Source organism: Monodon monoceros, unplaced genomic scaffold (assembly GCF_005190385.1).
Source record: "Monodon monoceros isolate NGI ecotype Baffin Bay Population unplaced genomic scaffold, NGI_Narwhal_1 Super_Scaffold_16, whole genome shotgun sequence".
Classification (NCBI taxonomy): domain Eukaryota; kingdom Metazoa; phylum Chordata; class Mammalia; order Artiodactyla; family Monodontidae; genus Monodon; species Monodon monoceros.
In genome coordinates, this window is record NW_021703772.1 from 106,798,959 (window position 1) to 106,814,381 (window position 15,423).

Consider the following 15,423-nt stretch of genomic DNA (forward strand, 5'->3'; position numbering starts at 1 on the left):
AAGAAAATTGAAATTTTATCAAACATCTTTTCTGACCACAGTGCTATAAGATTAGAAATCAATTACTGGAAAAACCTTAAAAAAACACAAAAACATGGAGGCTAAATAGTGTGCTGCTAAATAACCAAGAGATCACTGAAGAAATCAAAGAGGAAATCAAAAAATACCTAGAAACAAATGTCAATGAAAACACAAGGATCCAAAACCTATGGGACTCAGCAAAAACAGTTCTAAAGGCGAAGTTCATAGCAATTCAAGCTCACCTCAAGAAACAAGAAAAATCTCAAATAAACAATCTAAGCTTACATCTCAAGCAACTAGAAAAAGAAGAACAAAGAAAACCCAAAATTAGTAGAAGGAAAGAAATCACAAAATCAGAGCAGAAATAAATGAAATAGAAACAAAGAAAACAATAGCAAACATCAATAAAACTGAAAGCTGGTTTTTTGAGAAGATAAACAAAATTGATAAACCTTTAGCCAGACTCATCAAGAAACAAAGGGAGTGGATTCAAATCAATAAAATTAGAAATGAAAAAGGAGAGATTACAACTGACACCACAGAAATACAAAAGAAAATAAGAGGCTAATACAAGCAACTATATGACAATAAAATGGACAACCTGAAAGAAATGGACAAATTCTTGGAAAAGTACAACCTTCCAAGATTGAACCAGGAAGAATTAGAAAATATAAATGGACCAATTACAGATATTGAAATTGAAACTGAATTAAAAATCTTCCAACAAGCAAAAGTCCAGGACCAGATGGCTTCACAGGTGAATTCTATCAAACATGTACAGAAGAGCTAACATCTATCATTCTCAAACTCTTCCAAAAAATTTCAGAGAGAGTAACACTCCCAAATGCATTCTGTGAGGCCACCATCACACTGATACCAAAACCAGACAAAGATATCACAAAAAAAGAAAATTACAGACCAATATCACTGATGAAAATAGATGCAAAAATCCTCAACAAAATATTAGCAAACAGAATACAACAACACATTAAAAGGATCATACACCACGATCAAGTGGGATTTGTCCCAGGAATGCAAGAATTCTTCAACATACGCAAATCAATCAATGTGATACACCATATTAACAAATTGGTAAAAGAACTCTCCAGGAAATGGGTATAGAGGGAAACTATCTCAACATAATAAAGGCCATATATGACAAACCCACAGCCAACATCATTCTCAATGGTGAAAAACTGAAAGCATTCCATCTAAAATCAGGAACAAGACAAGGATGTCCACTCTCACAAACTTTAATTGGAAGTCCTAGCCATGGCAATCAGAGAAGAAAAAGAAATAAAAGGAATCCAAATTGGAAAAGAAGAAGTAAAACTGTCACTGTTTTCAGATGACATGATACTATATGTAGAAAATCCTAAAGATGCCACCAGAAAACTACTAGAGCTAACCAATGAATTTGGTAAAGTTGCAGGATACAAAATTAATGCAGAGAAATCTCTCACGTTCCTAAACACTAACAACAAAAGATCAGATAGGGAAATTAAGGAAACTATCCCATTTACCATCACAACAAAAAGAATAAAATACCTAGGAATAAATCTACCTAAGGAGGTGAAAGACTTGTACTCAGAAAACTATAAAACACTGATGAAAGAAATCAAAGGTGACACAAACAGTTGGAGAGATATATCATGTTCTTGTATTGGAAGAAACAAAATTGTGAAAATGACTATACTACTCAGAGCAATCTACAGATTCAGTGCAATCCCTATCAAATTACCAATGGCATTCTTCACAGAATTAAAACAAAAAAATTTACAATTTGTATGGAAACAAAAAAGACTCTGAATAGCCAAAGCAATCTTGAAAAAGGAAAACAGGGCTGGAGGAATAAGGCTCCCCAACTTCAAACTATATTACAAAGCTACAGTAATCAAGACAGTATAGTAGTGGCACAGAAACAGAAATATAGATCAATAGTACAGGATAGAAAGCCCAGAGATAAACCCATGCAGATGTGTTCAACTAATTTATGACAAAGGAGGCAAGAACTTACAATGGAGAAAAGACAGCATCTTCAATAAGAGGTGCTGGGTAGACTGGACAGCTACATGTAACAAAATGAAATTAGAACACTCCCTAACACCATAGACAAAATTAAACTCAAAATGGATTAAAGACCTAAATTTAAGACCAGACACTATAAAACTTTTAGAAGAAAACATAGGAAAAACTCTTTGACATAAATTACAGCAAGATACTTTTTGACACACCTCCTGGAGTAATGAAAATAAAAAACAAAAATAAACAAATGGGACTTAATGAAATTTAAAAGCTTTTGCACAGCAAATGAAACCATAAACAAAATGAAAATACAACCCTCAGAATGGGAGAAAATATTTGCAAATGAAGCAACAGACGAAGGATTAATCTCCAAAATATGCAAAGAGCTCATGGAGCTCAATATCAAAAAAACAAACAACCCAATAAAAAAAAAATGAGAAGACCTAAATAGACATCTCTCTAAGGAGGACATACAGATGGCCATGGGGCACATGAAAGGATCCTCAACATCACTAATTATTAGAGAAATTCAAATCAAAACTACAGTGAGGTATCACCTCACATGAGTCAGAATGGCCATCATCAAAAATTCTACAAAAAATAAATGCTGGAGAGGGTGTGGAGAAAAGGGAACCTTCTTGCACTGTTGGTGGAAAAGTAAATTGATACAGCCACTGTAGAGAACAGTATGGATGTTCCTTAAAAAACTAAAAACAGAGCTACCATATGACCCAGCAATCCCACTCCTGGGCTTATATGCTAAGAAAACCATAATTCAAAAAGATACATGCACTCTAATGTTCATTGCAGCACTATTTAAAATAGCCAGGACATGGAAGCAACTTAAATGTCCACTGACAGATGAATGGATAAAGATGAAGTGGTACATATAGACAACAGAATATTACTCAGCCATAAAAAGAAACGAAATTGAGTCATTTGTAGAGATGTGGATGGACCTAGAGTCTGTCATACAGAGTGAAGTAAGCCAGAAAGAGAAAAACAAATATCGTGCATTAACAGATATATGTGGGATCCAGAAAAATGGTACAGATGAACCCATTTGCAGGGCAGGGATAGAGATGCAGATGTAGAGAACATGTGGACACAGAGTGGGAAGGAGAGGGTGGGACGTGCTGGGAGATTCGGATTGACATATATACACTACCATGCATAAAATAGATAGCTAGTGGGAATATGCTATACAGCACAGGAAGCTCAGCTCAGTGTTCTGTGATGACCTAGATGGGTGGGATGGGGGTGGTGGGAAGGAGGTCCAAGAGGAAGGGGATGTACGTATACATAGAGCTGACTGACTTCATTGAACAGCAGAAACTAACACAACCTTGTAAAGCAATTATACTCCAATTAAAATGAAATTAAAAAAAAAAAAGAAGAAATGCAAACTGGCCTGGAGGGGCAGTGGGAAAAAGGAAAATGGGGAAGGTGGATGCAACTGAGGAGGCACCTTGGCAGAAACCAGATAGCAAAGTGCCTTGTGAACCCTACCATGAATTTAAGTTTATACTTAAAGATGACTAGCAAGTGATCAAAGGTTCATGTGAGATCACTCTGGCAATAGTTGGAAGGATGAAGAGTAGGTGAGACTCCAGAAGGGCAGTCAGCAGCGATTCAGCTAAGAAGCAAGTCCTTGAGAGGGAAGTGGAATCTGGTTGACTCAAAGGCTACAAGTAGGAATAAAATGTAAGTGGTAGAACGGACAGGCTTTAGTTACCGACCACTTGTGGGAGTTTAACCTGGAGACTGCTGAGATGTTTTCCAGGTTCTCAGCTTAATCATCATGCACTGAGATGGGGAAGGAGGTTGGGAGTATTGGAGTGGTTTTGTAGAAGAAGGTAGGGAGGGCCAGGCCTATATATTTAGGCACAGATGCTCTATCTTTTAGCTTATTCTACAGAGTTCACCTGGATGAAATTTTGCTTTGAAGCAGTAACATTCTGCCCCATCCACCTTCTAAATACCTCTATTACAATGCTATAGAAAAAGATGAAAATGTTTATTTAATGTCTGGATTGCTTATGCAGATTGGATTTTTTTTTTCTAGGAAAGCTCCAGTCTCCTAAAATTGCACTAGCATTACTTAAGGCAAGTGTCCACTGAAAAAAAAGTACAACCTATAAGTTGAGAATTTTATTTGTTTTATTCCATGGACTTGCTGAGGACATAAGCCCAGGGAGGCAGACTCTTAGATAGCTCTGAGGGTTTGCTCCAAAGAGGTAAGAGAGGAGCCAGGATCTATAGGAATTTTTGTAACAAATATCAAGTAGTTGGCACATGCAAAGATTACTGTTAATTAAAGAAAAAACAAACATCTCAAGTTAATGAATTTAGAGCTTTTCTATGTATGGGAAGAAGCAAGAATCTGGGCTCATTGAAATCATTCCTTTGATATGCACCTTAACTATCTAGGGCCGGTGTCCTGTGCTTCCCCATCCTGAATCCCCTCAGGGTGCACAGTCAGGGTGACTGCAGTGGCTGATGGCTTGATGGTTGCAACATCCTGTGTTTACTGGTATGGCAGGTGACATTCTTTGTCCACACAAGGAAACCTGCTTCCAGTCTTCAAGGACGCCCTAGCCACTCCTTGGGACATGTAGGACCAGTCCTGTCCACGAGTTTCTCTAAAGCCAATCACCGATGTACAACAACCCTAAATTTAGTATCTCAGCTCTTTCCATGCTGTCACTGGTCTGTCTTTACTTTTTATCTCTAATATCACATTTTCTGTCCCCTTGCAGCTCACTTCTTTTTCCTGGGCCAGAGGTTTTGCTATTACTGCACAACTAAGCTGCCTCCTGGTCAAGATTTGCAATAGATTATTGTTTCCCAGGAGCAGTCCCTTTCTCCTCAGGGCTGCCTGACACTTCTCCTTTAACCCCTACACTTGGAATGACATTCTCGCTGGCTGCTGAGTAAAGACGCCCTCTTCCCCATACACAGTTGTGTTGCAGGATTTGCTGGGGATTAATTCTTTTCTTTCAGATGCAGCTTGTCAGAGACCAAGAATGAACAAAGAGAAACATCAGGGAATAGGAGATAGACCCTGTTTGGCTTTGTCTGGCATTCACTCCTATTCACTAAGCCAAGTTTCCTGATGCTGTTGTGACAAGACATTATTGTGGGTGGAAACCTTGGAGCTATAATGTATGCTGCTGCCACAAACAGTGGCTGCTCTCTGCTTAGAGCTGGAGTGGAATGAACCTGCCTGTTAATTTGTGTATGAGCACACAGTCATCCTTCATTTGCACCCTGTGTAGCTGGGTTGTTTATGCCCACAAAGGAGCCTAGTGGGCTTGGCCCTTTGGCATTCCAGAGCTGAGAGCCTCATTAGGAGCTGCAGTTTCCTTTCTGATTCAGTGGAACAAGCACTGTGGGCTTCAATCCCAGACTCCCATTCTCTACCTATTTAAAATAATACTAATAATAAAGTATTTGCTGAGCCCTTAATAGGACCAGATCCGTGTGAAATCACCCACCCAGTACCTGGAAACGTGCTGGGGAGTCATTGCCTGGCAATCGATTTGTTCCCCACTTCTAAAATTTCCCCAGACCATTTGCCATCTACCTGTGCAGGTAAGATGATTGCTGCTCTGATTTCCCTTGGCTCTCTGATCCTGCTTTAGATCTATACCTCAGGTCCCACTACTCTAACTGTTCCCTTCCTCTGCTTTGTTGTAGCACACTCTGACATAGTCCTGAGACAATGGACCTTATGATTATGAGTAAGAATCCATCCACCAGCGAGGTCATCTCCAGCTTATAATTCTAATAGAATTTAAGTTCTACTGAATGTATAAAATTTATATTATTATTAATGAATTTAATTGGAATTAAATTTATATTTAATTATATTTATTAATATATATTATAAATATAATTCTAATCGATTTAATTATAATTACATAATTTTTAAAACAAAGGCTATAAATGTGCAAAAATTCATCATTGCATAACAACAAGGTCCTATATAGCACAGGGAAATATATTCAATATCCTGTGATAAACCCTAATGAAAAAGAATATGAAAAAAATTATATGTATATATGTATAACTGAGTCACTTTGGCGTACAGCAGAAATTAGACACAGCGTTGTAAATCAACTATATTTCAAGAAAACGTTTAACAGTTCATTATTTCATAATGATTTTAGTGCCCCTGACTCTTTTCTATGCTCTTGAGATTATTTATGTATATAGTAGAAGTACATATATAATGGTGTCCTATTGTATATCTCTTCCCAAATCTGGATTCAGTGATATCACGTTAATAGTTTAAAATCAGCCCTGGAGATAATTACACCAGAGAAATAGACAAATCCTACAAATCAAAGCTTTGTTGATTGTTTTGTTGATTGTCTATACAAGAGATCACCAAATTAAGGCAAGTGGGTCAAATCTAGCCTGCAAGTTAAAAATGAGTTTTACATTTTCAAAGGGTTATAAACAAAAAACAAAGAACATGCTACACAGACCTTATATGGCCCACAGAGCTTAAAATATTTACTACCTAGCTCTTTACAGAAAGTTTCCTCACCCCAATATAGAACATTTTGATAGACAATGCCACTGACCAAATCCAGCCTGCCACTTGTTTTTGTAAATAAGTTTAATTGGAACACAGCCAGACCCAACCATTTATGTTTTGTCTATGGCTGCTTTCCTGCAACAATGGCAGAGCTGAATATTTACAACAGAGACTGCATGGCCTGCAAAGCCTAAAATATTTATATTCTGACACCAGAAGTAAAACTTTGCTTACCCTTGGCTACACTAGAGAAAGTAATGGAGAAAAGTTAGTAATGCATATTAACTTTCAAAATACATTGTGTCTCTAGTAGTTTCTTTACAAATAGCATAAAAATTTAGGAAACATTCTTCTAGTGTTAAAAGATCATTATCTGAATCAGCAAAGAACTCCCTCAGGTCACAGATGAGTGAATGAAGTTCCAGTACATCTTTATTGTCTCATTTTTTGTATCTTGCCTGTTAATGTAAACAAAAAAATGTCAGTCAATACCAAGTAGGAACTACATTTGTTCATCAGTTGCAACCATGGGTTGACTGTGACTATGAGTTAAGCGAAAACCAATAAAGCATTCTGTGAGAATCAATTTGTTATACAGAATTTGTGATAAAGAGTACTGTATATTTTATTATTTGTAAATTGTGTGCCATATACATCCTTTATACAGGTAAAATTTATCATCAACATATGTAAATATATATGTATATATGTGTATGTGTGTATGAGCATACACACGTAAACATGCACATACACATTCATTTTTGTTCAGAAACCAGTTTTTAAACATTTACCAACATGTCATCCAGCTAATTAACAGAGCCTAGTTAAAACTACTATGTAGAGAAACTGTAGTACCATTTGGATTTTAAATGGAGGATTTTTTTTTAACATCTTTATTGGAGTATAATTGCTTTACAATGGTGTGCTAGTTTCTGCTGTATAACAAAGTGAATCCGCTATATGTATACATATATCCCCATATCCCCTCCCTCTTTCTCTCCCTGCCACCCTCCCTATCCCACCCCTCTAGGTGGTCACAATGCACGGAGCTGATCTCCATGTGCTATGCAGCTGCTTCCCACTAGATATCTATTTTATATTTGGGAGTCTATAGGTCAGTGCTACTTTCTCACTTCGTCCCTGCTTACCCTTCCCCCTCCCCGTGTCCTCAAGTTCATTGTCTACATCTGCGTCTTTATTCCTGTCCTGTCCCTAGGTTCATGAGAACCATTTTTTTTTTTTTAGATTCCATATATATGTGTTAGCATACGGTATTTGTTTTTCTCTTTCTGACAAATGGAGGATAAAAATCTTGTACAAATGTGAGGGGTGGGGGCAATAATTTAATAAATAGCTTTTTAAATTTTTATTGTTGAAATACTGTTGACATACAATATTATGTATGTTTCAGGCATAATACGTAGTGATTTAACACTTGCATGTATTATAAAATGGTCATCATGCAAACTTATTACAATATTATTGACCATATTCCTTATGCTCTATGTGGTTAATCTCTTTTATAACTGGAGGTTCATAACACTTAACTCTCTTCACCTATTTCAACCACCCCTCCAACCCTTCTCCTCTGGAAACTCTCCTTTTGTTCTCTATATCTATGAGTGTTTTCATTTTGTTATCTTTTGTTTGTTTTGATTTTTAGATTCAACATGTTAATGAAGCCATACTGTATTTGTCTTTGTCTGACATTTCACTTAGCATAATACCGTCTAGATCCTTCCATGTTGTCATAAATGGCAAGATTTCTTTTTTTATGGCCAAGTAACACTCCATTGTAAATATATACTACATCTTCTTTATCCATTCATCTATCAGTGGACACTTAAGTTGCTTCCATATCTTGGCTATTGTAAATAATGCTGTAAGGAACATGGGGTGCATATATGTTTTCAAGTTAAAGTTTTTGTTTTCTTCAGAAAAAAACCAGGAGTGTAACTGCTGAATTGTATGTTAATTCTATTTTTAATTTTTGAGGAACCTCCGTACTGTTTTACACAATGGCTGCACCAATTTACTTTCCTACCAACAATGTCTGAGTGTTCCATTTTCTCAATATCTTCACCAACACTTGTTATTTGTTGTCTTTTTAATACTGGCCATTCTGACAGGTGTGAGGTGATAGCTCATCATGGTTTTTAGTCTTATTTCCCTGATGATTAGTGATGTTGAGCCTCTTTTCACATCCTGTTGTCCACCTCTGTGTCTTCTTTAGAAAAATGAATACTGACATCTTCTGCCCATTTTTTAATTGGTTGTGGGTTTGTCTGGGTTTTTTTTTTTTTTTTTGGTATTGAGTTGTATGAGTGTTTGGTATATTTTGGATATTAACCTCTTATTAGATCTATAGGTTGCAAATATTTTCTTTGATTCAGTAGGCTGCCTTTCCATTTTGTTGATAGATTCTTTCCCTGTGTAAAACTTCTTAGTTTGATGTAGTCCCATTTGTTTATTTTTGCTTTTGCTGCCCTTGCCTGAGGAGACAGATCCAAAAAATATTGCTAAGACTGATATCAAAGAGCACACTTCCTCTATTTTCTTCTAGGAGATTTATGGATTGAGGTTTGCATTTAAGTTTTTAATCCATTTTTAGTTTATTTTGGTATATGCTGTGAGAAAGTAGTCTAGTTTGATTCTTTTGCATCTAGCTGCCCAGTTTTCCCAAAACCATTTATGCAAGAGGCTGTCGTTTCTGCACTGTATATTCTTGCTCCCTAATAGTTTGTATCTCTTAATCCCTTACTCCTACACCGTCCCTCCCCCCTTCTCCCCACTGGTAACCACTAGTTTGTTTTCTATATCTGTGAGTCTCCTTCTTTTTTGTTTTATTCACTAGTTTGTTGTATTTTTTAGATTCCACATATAAGTGACATCATACAATATTTATCTTACTCTGTCTGAGTTATTTCACTTAGCATAATGCCCTCCAAGTCCATCCATATTGCTGCAAATGGCAAAATTTTATTCTTTTTCATGGCTGAGAAGTATTCCATTATATATATATATATAAAATATATATTATATATATATTATATATATATAATATATATATATATACACACCACATTTTCTTTATCCATTCGTCTATTGACAGAGGATGCAAGAATATACAATGGAGAAAGGACTGCCTCTTCCATTGTGTATTCTTGCCTCCTTTTTCATAGATTAATTGACTATAAGTGTGTGGGTTTATTTTTAGGCTCTCTATTCTGTTCCATTGATCTATGTGTCTGTTTTTGTGCCAGTACCATACTGTTTTGATTACTATAACTTTGTTCAATAGCTTGAAATCAGGGTGTGTGATATCTCCTGCCTTGTTCTTTTTTCTCAAGAATGTTTAGGATGTTCAGGGTGTTATGTGTTTCCATACAAATTTTAGAATTATTTGCTCTAGTTCCATGAAAAATGCCTTGGTATTTTGATAGGGATTGCATTGAATCTGTAGATTGCCTTGAGTAGTAGGGTCATTTTAACAATATTAATTCTTCCAATCCAAGAACCTGGTATATGTTTCCATCTGTTTGTGCTGTCTTCATTTTCTTTCATCAGTGTCTTATACACACACCTACAGTCTGTGTGTCTTTTAGATATGAAGGGAGTCTTTTGTAGGCAGCATATACATGGGTCTTATTTTTTTTCTTCATTCAGCCACTGTGTCTTTTGATTGAAGTGTTTAGTCTATTTACATTTAAAGCAAATATTGATAGCTATGTATTTTTTTCCATTTTGTTAATTGTTTGGGGATTGTTTTGTAGTTCTTTTCTGTTTCTTCTACTTTTGCTCTCTTCCCTTGTAAATTAATGAGCATCTTTATGTTTAGGTTTGGATATCTCCCTTATTTTTTGTGTGTATCGATTTTTGGTTTGTAGTTTATATATATATATATATATATATATATATATATGATGTTGATGACTTCAAGTTTGAATGAATTCTAATGACTACAATTTTTTTTTATTTTTTATTTTTTTTTTGCGGTATGCGGGCCTCTCACTGTTGTGGCCTCTCCCATTGCAGAGCACAGGCTCCGGACGCACAGGCTTAGTGGCTATGGCTTATGGGCCCAGCAGCTCCACGGCATGTGGGATCTTCCCAGACTGGGGCACGAACCCGTGTCCCCTGCATTGGCAGGCGGACTGTCAACCACTGCGCCACCAGGGAAGCCCCACTCTACAATTTTTACAATGCCATCTCATATTTAATGTTTTTCATGTCATATTTTACAATATTTGTTTTGTGTAACCCTTACCTTCTTATTGTGGATATAGATGATTTTACTACTTTTCTCTTTTAAGCTTCCTCCTAGATTTATAGGTCACTTATTGTATGTTTGCCTTTACCAGTGAGATTTTTTCTTTTATGATTTTCATGTTTCTAGTTGTGGCCTTTTCTGCTTAGAGAAATCCCTTTAGCATATCTTACAAAACCAGTTTTGTGGTGCTGAACTCTTTTATCTTTTGCTTGTCTGTAAATCTCTTTATCTCTCCTTCAAACTTGAATAATAACCTTGCCAGGTAGAGTATTCCTGGTTGTAGGTTTTTCCCTTTCATCACATTGGGAGTCCACTCTCTTCAGGACTGCAAAGTTTCTGCTGAAAAGTCAGCTTATAGTCTTACAGGAGTTCCCTTGTACATAGTGACTTTTCTCTTGCTGCTTTTAAGCTTCTCTCTTTACCTTTCATTTTTGCCAGTATAATTATAATGTGTCTTGGTGTGGACCTCTTTGGGCTCATTTTGTTTAGGATTGTCTGTGCTTCCTGGTCCTCATCTGTTTTTTTCCCAGGTTAGGTCTTTTTTCAGCTATTATTTCTTCCAAAAATTCTCTGCCACCTTCTCTCTCTGTTCTCCTTCTGACACTCCTATAATGCTAATGTTAGTAGGCTTGATGTTGTCCCAGACCTCTCTTGAATCATTCTCATTTTTCTTAATTCTTTTTCTTTAATTAATTTATTTATTTTTGGCTGCATTGTGTCTTCGTTGCTGCACACAGGCTTTCTCTAGCTGCACCAAGCAGGGGCTACTCTTTGTTGCGGTGTGTGGGCTTCTCATTGCAGTGGCTTCTCTTGTTTTGGAGCATAGGCTCTAGGCACATGGGCTTCAGTAGTTGTGGCACATGGGCTCAGTTGCTCCATGGCATGTGGGATCTCCCCAGACCAGGGATCGAACCCGTGCTCCCTGCATTGGCAGGTGGATCCTTAACCACTGCATCACCAGGGAAGTCCCATTTCTTTTTCCTTTCTATTCAGTTTGTATGATTTTCACTTCTCTGTTTTTCAGTTCACTGATCCACTCCTCTGTATCATCTAATATACTGCTGATACCTTCTAGTGTATTTTTATTTTAGTTATTGTATTCTTCAGCTCCATTCAGTTTTTCTTTATATTTTTTAACTCCCTGTTGAAAAACTCACCATGTTCATCCATTTTTCTCCTGTGTTCAGTGAGCTACTTTATTATCATTACCTAGGACTCTTTGTCAGTTTGACTGTTTATCTGCCCTTCATTTAGTTCTTTTTCTGAGGTTTTGCTTATCCCTTCATTTGGAACATTCTTCTATCTCAATCATTTTGCCTTATTCTCTTTTTTTTAAATTTCTATAATTAGATCAGTTGTTTCCTGATCTTGGGGAAGTAGCTTTATGTAAGAGACATTGTATGGGGCCTAGCACCACACTCCCCTCTGGTACGGGTGCCCCCTATGTGGGCTGCATGTGACCTTCTCTTGTGGGGCCAACTACCATGGGAGTGCTGGTAGTTGAGGGTGGCTCCCAGCCAGGCTGGCTGTGAGGCCCTGCCTTGTGTGGTAGTTGTGATCCCGCTCAAGACTGGGGTGGGCTTCTCATGCAGTTGGCAGTACAGCCTAGTGATGCTTGGCTGCTGCCAGCCCACTGGTAGGCAAGGCTGTGTTCCAGTGGAGCTGGTTACATGACTGGGGGAGGTCATGGGCCTGCTACCTGCCCACCAGTAGGCAGGACTGTGTCCCTGAGTGTCTGGTAGCATGGCCCAGGGAGCATGGGGCTGCTGCAGCCCACTGGAGGGTAGTAAGCCCCTGGGGCTAACAGGCAAGAAGCACAATTCCAAAATGGTGCTTGCCAGTGCTCGTGTCAGTTGCAATAGAACAAGTTCCCCAGAATGGCTGCAGCCAGCAAGTCAGTCCTTAGGGCCTGGCTCCTCCCTCTTCAAGGCTCATCAGGATCAGCAAGTGAGTCTGACCCAGGCTCCTTTCAATCTACTGCCTTTGTACTGGGACTCAGAGTTTGTGAGATTTTGAACATGCCATTTAAGACCAGAGTCTCCATTTTCTACAGTCCTCTGGTTCTCCCATAAGTTAGCCTTGCTGGTTTTCAAAAACAAGAAATTCTGGGGGTTCATCTTCCAGTTGCAGGAGGAACCCCACGTTTAGGAGCCCCATGTGGGGCTTGGTCCCCTGCTCCTTGGGGAGGACCTATGTGGTTGTGATATTCCCCCCATTTGTGGGTCGCCAACCCATGGGTGTGGATCCTGACCATACCGTGTCTCCACCACTCTTACTCTACTTGTCTCGTTGTGGTTTCTTCATTATATCTTTAGTTGTGGAGACTCTTTATTTTGCTACTCTCCAAGTCATTTTCATAGATTGTTGCTCTGTAATTAGTCGTAATTTTGGTGTACCTGTTGGAGGAGGTGAGCTCAGGGTCTTTCTACTCCATCATCTTGGCCACACCCCATTAAATAGCTTTTTAAAACTCAGAGCTGTTAGTGGAGAAAGGCTTACATGTTGTGAAAGTTCTCAAGTGTCAAAAAATGTGCTGGGCTCAGCATGAGACCTGTCAGATTCTAATCTTGATTCTTTCAGGGCCTAAGTTCCTCTTCAGGAAATTAAGTCACTGCAGGAAATGGCCTTGAAGGCACTCTCCAAGCCTTACATTCTGTGCAAGAAGGGGGTCTCAATCATAGCTGCTGAGTTTAGTCCTGAGTTGGCATGTCTGGTCCACAAATGACTTGGTCACTTAGGAGCCAATTCACAGAAAGCAGAGGAAACTGTGCCACTGCTGGGGAGAAAACGCATACGTCAAATTGTGAGCTGGGCGCACATGCAAAGGAGTTACAAGGCTTCAGGAAGAATGCACAGTAAGTCAAGGAGGATGCCAATATCCCAAGTAGACCTAGTAACAAAACCTCCATGATCAAGTGGTTATTCTAATTAAGCTTTGAATTTTGAGATAATTATAGTGCATTGTAGCTATAGAAAATAATATAGAAAAACTCATTATGCCCATTTTCCTCTATCCCTTAGTGGTAACATCTTGAAAAATTACAATACAAAATCAATCAAGATATTAACATTGTTATGGTCAAGATATAGAACATTTTCTTCATCACAAAAATCCCTTGTGTCCCCCTTTTACAGCTACGTCCACCTACCTTTGATTCTCATTCCCTCCTTTAACTCATGGCAACCACTAATCTAGCCTACATTTCTATAATTTTTTTCATTTCAAGAATGTTGTATAAACAGAATCAGGCAATATGTAGCCTTTTGGGGTTGACATTTTGTGACTCAATGAAATTCTCTGGGGATTTATCAAGGCTGTTGCATGTGTTAATAGCTTGTTATTTTTATTACTGAGTAGCATTCCACAGTTTAAGCATCCACCCATTAAAGACCTCTGGGTTGTTTTTTAGCTATTATGAATAAGGTCACTCTAAACATTCATTTGTATGAACATGAGTTTTCATTTCTCTGGCATGGATGAACAAATGGATGGATGAACTCAGTTGCTGCTGTGTCACGTGTTGGTTGCATGGTTAGTATAAGAAACTGGCAAACTGTCTTCAGGAGTGGCTATTCCATTATACATTCTCAATAGGAATTTTTGAATGATCCAGTTTGTCCACATTCTCGCTAGCACTTGGTGTTGTCACTTTTTTTTTTTTCATTTAAGCCATTCTGACAGGTATATAGTGATAACTCTTTGTGGCTTTAATATGCATTTTTGTTGCTGACAAATGATGTTTAACCTTATATGATATCTATATAACCTTTTTAGTAAAATATCTCTTCATGTCTTTTTTCCAGTTTGAAACTTACTGGTTTGCTTTTTCTGTTTGTTTTGTTTTCATGAGTTATTATATATTCAAGATATTACAGGTTTCCCCTACCCTATGAAAGTAGAGTGTTCCTATGAAAACTTCCCTGAGACAAAATGGCTTAAAGCAAAGAAGCAATTACTTTAGGACACATCTTGTTAAGGGATGCACAGAATACATTAAGAGAAACACAGGTGCTCAGAGACACAGCTCAAGGCTGTGGCAGCTGGATACTGAGATGCTGAGTGTAGTTTCCAGAAGGAGCTTGGAGGTGCCACTCTTGCTGCTCCTCAGGGTGCAAACTGCCTCTATAACAACTCCCTGCCAAACAAATGCTGAACACTGTTCTCATTGTTAGCCTTTTTTGTAAAACCAAAAATTATCTTGGGATTTCTTTCATTTGGCAAAAACAGATGCTAATATATATAGAACTTTCATAAGAGTACTGTGTAAAGCGAACTTTTGAAAAGTGTGAGAGGGGTTGGGAGGGAGGCTCACGAGGGAGGGGATATATGCATACATATAGCTGATTTACTTTGTTCTACAGCAGAAACTAACACAACATTGTAAAACATTTATACTCCAATTAAAAAAAAAAAGCAGGTTTGCTATTTCAAATACTAATTGGGACAAAAAATAAAGTTTTCTTTTTATTGTGTGTATTCACTTTCATAAAATAAAAAAGAAAGAAAGAAAAAGAAGAAAGAAAGAAAGAAAGAAAGAAAGAAAGAAAGAAAGAAAGAAAG